Source organism: Triticum urartu, chromosome 5A (assembly GCF_056163025.1).
Source record: "Triticum urartu cultivar PI428250 chromosome 5A, HENAU_Tu73, whole genome shotgun sequence".
Taxonomy (NCBI): Eukaryota; Viridiplantae; Streptophyta; class Magnoliopsida; order Poales; family Poaceae; genus Triticum; species Triticum urartu.
The window spans coordinates 6,940,417-6,946,354 of record NC_141877.1 but is presented as its reverse complement, the minus strand read 5'-3'; positions in this window follow the sequence as shown (position 1 = coordinate 6,946,354).

Here is a 5,938-nt window from a genome sequence, read left to right as displayed (position 1 = left end):
CTTAAACAAAGGGACCTTAAAATTAGGTCCGTAGTCAAGTTCCCATATGTCCACTATGTAACCATAATATGTATCCTTTCCGCTCTCGGTTGCTGCATCAAAGCAGACACCGCTGTTTTGGTTGGTGCTCTTTTGATCTTGGGCGATCGTGTAAAATGTATTCCCATTTATCTCGTATCCTTTGTAAGTCAATACAGTCAAAGATGGTCCCCTGGATAACAAGTACAACTCATCACAAACAGTGTTGTCACCTCTGAGACGTGTTTCCAACCAACTGCTGAAAGTCCTGATGTGTTCACATGTAATCCAGTCGTCGCACTGCTCCGGGTGTTTGGAGCGCAGACTGTTCTTGTGTTCATCGACATACGGGGTCACCAAGGTAGAGTTCTGTAGAACTGTGTAGTGTGCTTGAGACCAAGAATATCCGTCCCTGCATATTATTGAGTCTCTTCCAAGAGTGCCTTTTCCAGTCAGTCTCCCCTCATACCGCGATTTAGGGAGACCTATCTTGTTAAGGCCAGGAATGAAGTCAACACAAAACCCGATAACATCCTCTGTTTGATGGCCCATGGAGATGCTTCCTTCTGGCCTAGCGCGATTACGGACATATTTCTTTAGGACTCACATGAACCTCTCAAAGGGGAACATATTGTGTAGAAATACGGGCCCCAGGATGACAATCTCGTCGACTAGATGAACTAGGCCATGCGTCATGATATTGAAGAAGGATGGTGGGAACACCAGCTCGAAACTGACAAGACATTGCGCCACATCACTCCTTAGCCTTGGTACGATTTCTGGATCGATCACCTTCTGAGAGATTGCATTGAGGAATGCACATAGCTTCACAATGGCTAATCGGACGTTTTCCGGTAGAAGCCCCCTCAATGCAACCGGAAGCAGTTGCGTCATAATCACGTGGCAGTCATGAGACTTTAGGTTCTGAAACTTTTTCTCTGGCATATTTATTATTCCCTTTATATTCGATGAGAAGCCAGTCGTGACCTTCATACCGAGCAGGCATTCAAAAAAGATTTCTTTCTCTTCTTTCGTAAGAGCGTAGCTGGCAGGACCTTTATACTGCTTCGGAGGCATGCCGTCTTTTTCATGCAAACGTTGCAGGTCCTCCCGTGCCTCAGGTGTATCTTTTGTCTTCCCATACACGCCCAAGAAGCCTAGCAGGTTCACGCAAAGGTTCCTCGTCACGTGCATCACGTCGATTGAGGAGCGGACCTCTAGGTCTTTCCAGTAGGGTAGGTCCCAAAATATAGATTTCTTCTTCCACATGGGTGCGTGTCCCTCAGCGTCATTCGGAACAGCCACTCCACCGGGACCCTTTCCAAAGATTACGTAGTGTAAATCATTGACCATAGCAAGCACGTGATCACCGGTGCGCATGGCGGGCTTCTTCCGGTGATCTGCCTCGCCTTTGAAATGCTTGCCTTTCTTTCGATATTGATGGTTGGTCGGAAGAAATCGGTGATGGCCCAGGTACACATTCTTCCTGCATTTGTCCAGGTATATACTTTCAGTGTCATCTAAACAGTGCGTGCATGCGTGGTATCCTTTGCTTGTCTGTCCTGAAAGGTTACTGAGAGCGGGCCAATCGTTGATGGTCACGAACAGCAATGCCTTAAGGTTAAATTCCTCCTATCTGTGCTCATCCCACGTACGTACACCGTTTTCATTCCACAGCTATAAAAGTTCTTCAACTAATGGCCTTAGGTACACATCAATTTCGTTGTCGGGTTGCTTAGGGCCTTGGATGAGAACTGGCATCATAATGAACTTCCGCTTCATGCACATCCAAGGAGGAAGGTTATACATACATAGAGTCACGGGCCAGGTGCTGTGATTGTTGCTCTGCTCCCCGAAAGGATTAATGCCATCCGCGCTTAAAGCAAACCATACATTCCTTCGGTCCTTTGCAAACTCATCCCAGTACTTTCTCTCGATTTTTCTCCACTGCGACCCGTCATCGGGCGCTCTCAACTTCCCATCTTTCTTTCGGTTCTCACTGTGCCATCGCATCAACTTGGCATGCTCTTCGTTTTTGAACAGACGTTTCAACCGTGGTATTATAGGAGCATACCACATCACCTTCGCAGAAACCCTCTTCCTGGGGGGCTCGCCGTCAACATCACCAGGGTCATCTCGTCTGATCTTATACCGCAATGCACCGCATACCGGGCATGCGTTCAGATCCTTGTATGCACCGCGGTAGAGGATGCAGTCATTAGGGCATGCATGTATCTTATCCACCTCCAATCCTAGAGGGCATACGACCTTCTTTGCTGCGTATGTACTGTCGGGCAATTCGTTATCCTTTGGAACCTTCTTCTTCAATATTTTTAGTAGCTTCTCAAATCCTTTGTCAGCCACAGCATTCTCTGCCTTCCACTGCAGCAATTCCAGTACGGTACCGAGCTTTGTGTTGCCATCTTCGCAATTGGGGTATAACCCTTTTTTGTGATCCTCTAACATGCGATTGAACTTCAGCTTCTCCTTTTGACTAATGCATTGCGTCCTTGCATCAATAATGACCCGGCGGAGATCATCATCATCGGGCACATCGTCTGGTTCCTCTTGATCTTCAGCAGCTTCACCCGTTGCAGCATCATTGGGGACATCGTCTGGTTCCTCTTAATCTTCACCAGCTCCCCCCGTTGCAGCATCACCGTATTCAGGGGGCACATAGTTGTCATCGTAGTCTTCTTCTTCGCCGTCTTCCATCATAACCCCTATTTCTCCGTGCCTCGTCCAAACATTATAGTGTGGCATGAAACCCTTGTAAAGCAGGTGGGAGTGAAGGATTTTTCGGTTAGAGTAAGACCTCGTATTCCCACATTCAGTGCATGGACAACACATAAAACCATTCTGCTTGTTTGCCTCAGCCGCATCGAGAAACTCATGCACGCCCTCAATGTACTCGCGGGTGTGTCTGTCACCGTACATCCATTGCCGGTTCATCTGCGTGCATTATATATAATTAAGTGTCCAAATTAATAGAAGTTCATCATCACATTAAAACCAAAGTGCATACATAGTTCTCATCTAACAACATATAGCTCTCCAGAGCATCTAATTAATTAAACCATAGATTGAAACTATGTAAAACATTTCAATGCGAAAAGAAATGCGATCATAATCGCAACCAAGGTAACAATTGATCCAACGGCATAATGATACCAAGCCTCGGTATGAATGGCATATTTTCTAATCTTTCTAATCTTCAAGCGCATTGCATCCATCTTGATCTTGTGATCATCGACGACATCCGCAACATGCAACTCCAATATCATCTTCTCCTCCTCATTTTTTTTTATTTTTTCCTTCAACAAATTGTTTTCTTCTTCAACTAAATTTAACCTCTCGACAATAGGGTCGGTTGGCATTTCCGATTCACATACATCCTAGATAAATAAAATCTATGTCACGTTGGTCGGCATAATTTTTATAAACAATAAATGAACCAATAGTTATAAAGATAATATACATACCACATCCGAATCATAGATAGGACGAGGGCCGACGGGGGCGGATACCAAAACCATCGCACTATATAAGATGCAATAATAAATGTAAGAAAATGATAGAAGTATCTATCTAAACATACAAGTAAGAATATTTTTCCTTTCAGAAAGAAGATAAGAACAAGAGGCTCACCACGGTGGTGTCGGTGATGAGATCGGCGCGGGTGATCGACGGCGGTGAAGACGGGGACGGGGCGTGACGGACAGCTAAATCTAGACAAATCTCGAGGAAAATGGAGCTTGGAGGTCGAGCTTCGAGAGGAGAAAACTTAAGTAGTGTGGCTCGAGCATTCCATCGAACACCTCATGTGCATAGGAGGTGAGCTAGAGCACCACAAAGCCCTCTCCCCCTCGGCCAGAAAAAATAGAGCAATGTGCTCTGCTCTTGCGCGAGGGGGTATATATAGGCACCTCATTGGTCCCGGTTGGTGACATGAGCCGGGACTAAAGGGGAGCCTTTGGTCCCGGTTCAAGCCACCAACCGGGACCAATGGTGGTGGGCCAGGAGCGAGGCCCATTGGTCCCGGTTCATCCCACCAACCGGGACCAAAAGGTCCAGATGAACCGGACCAATGGCCCACGTGGCTCGGCCGGCCCCCTGGGCTCATGAACCGGGACCAATGCCCATATTGGTCCCGGTTCTAGACTGAACCGGGACTAATGGGCTGACCCGGCCTGGACCAAAGCCCTGTTTTCTACTAGTGTGTAGTTTCTAACTGTGCTATTATTTATTCCTATTAACTACTTTATTTTATTGGCTAGATACAATGGCGAAACCAGAAAAACTTAGGAGTTGGGGCAAGAAGCACCAAGCAATGCTCAAGAACTATTAGGCCCACCAAACCATGCTAAGTTCAGCCAATAACTACATAAAGTCATAGCTATGTTTATATGGTAGCTTGCCGGCGAGCTCGGGCAGCCGCCCCAGGTCGTCGGGTATTGTCTCCGTCACTGGCTAGATATATTAAATGGAGTATGTTAGGAGGACCTGCATGTTGGGGAACGTTGTATGGGAAGCAAAAAATTTCCTACGCTCATCAACATCAATCTAGGAGATGAATATCTACGACAGGAGAGATTGGATATACATACCCTTGTAAATCGCTAAGCGAAAGCGTTAAGAAACGCGGTTGATGTAGTCAACGTCTTCGCGACCCAATGACGATCAATCCACGGACTCCCGATCAAATGCCGAACGGATGGCACCTCCGAGTTTAGCACACGTGCGGCTCGGCGGCGTCCTCTCCTTCTTGATCCAGCAAGCGAGAGAGAAGGGGTAGATGATATTGGGACCAACAAGACTGTATGTAGTGCGATCTATCTACTGTTTAGCATGCCGTATGATGAACAATACTCCCTTCGTTCGAAAATACTTGTCATCAAAATGGATAAAAAGAGATGCATCTAGATGCATTTTAGTTCTAGATACATCCCTTTTCATCCATTTTGATGACAAGTATTTTCGGACGGAGAGAGTATCTTTTAAGCAGATAAGCGCATTCTGGCAATGATCAATGCTTGGCTGATGTGAGAATTGAGATGTGTTGTTTGGCTGGCTCAAGATAGATCATGCAGAGTGCTTCCTGGCTCTCAACCTGTGCTTTGTTGTTTCATACTTGTGGATTTTGTTTTCTTTGCCAGGTTGGGCTGCTCAAGTGTGGGTATTCAACTAGTGTTGAATTTGATGACAATTATCACTCCTGGTCTGCTTATGTGTTGTCCTCTCTGCTCCTGCAGGTCATTAGTCGCCTCATGCGCTCCCTGCTTTTCTGGACAACTCGGTGGCAAACTTTTGGCCGAAAAGCCGCTTGGTGGTTGTCTTCGTGGTTGCTGGGCGCCAGCCATGGCCTCCGACGTGTGTGTGGTCAGTCTAGTTGTCGGACTGGTTTGATTATTGAGTAGACAAGCAACAACCAAGCTAGGCGCTGCAAGTATGGTGGATCTATTGAGAATTGACCTAGCTAATAGCTAGTGAAGATTTTTGAGGACATGGTTGACTTGAGCAAGATGAAAGATGCTATGTGTCGGTCGACAAGTTAGCATGGAGCTTCCGTTCATTGTAGTGTGCTTTGTTAGTTTGTTGTTGCCGAATTGCTAATTGATCGACTGATTTTCGGTGGTGATATTATTGTTGTTGGCTAACTTTTGTTTGTGCCTTTGGTCTGTTGGATGCTGGATGTATATTGAACTCATGAATGAATGGTGTTGAAGTTACAACTGACTTGTTTATACATGTTGTCTCCAGCAAGTGTTTAATTCCATCAATCTCTCAAATGAAATATGATTCAAATTGAGCGCCCATGGTCAATATAAGAGTGTCTGCTCTTTTGCGTGTGCAAGAAAATCGATCTCGAATGCATTGCTTGCGAATCTATCTATCTGATGATTTTGGAGAAAATAAACTA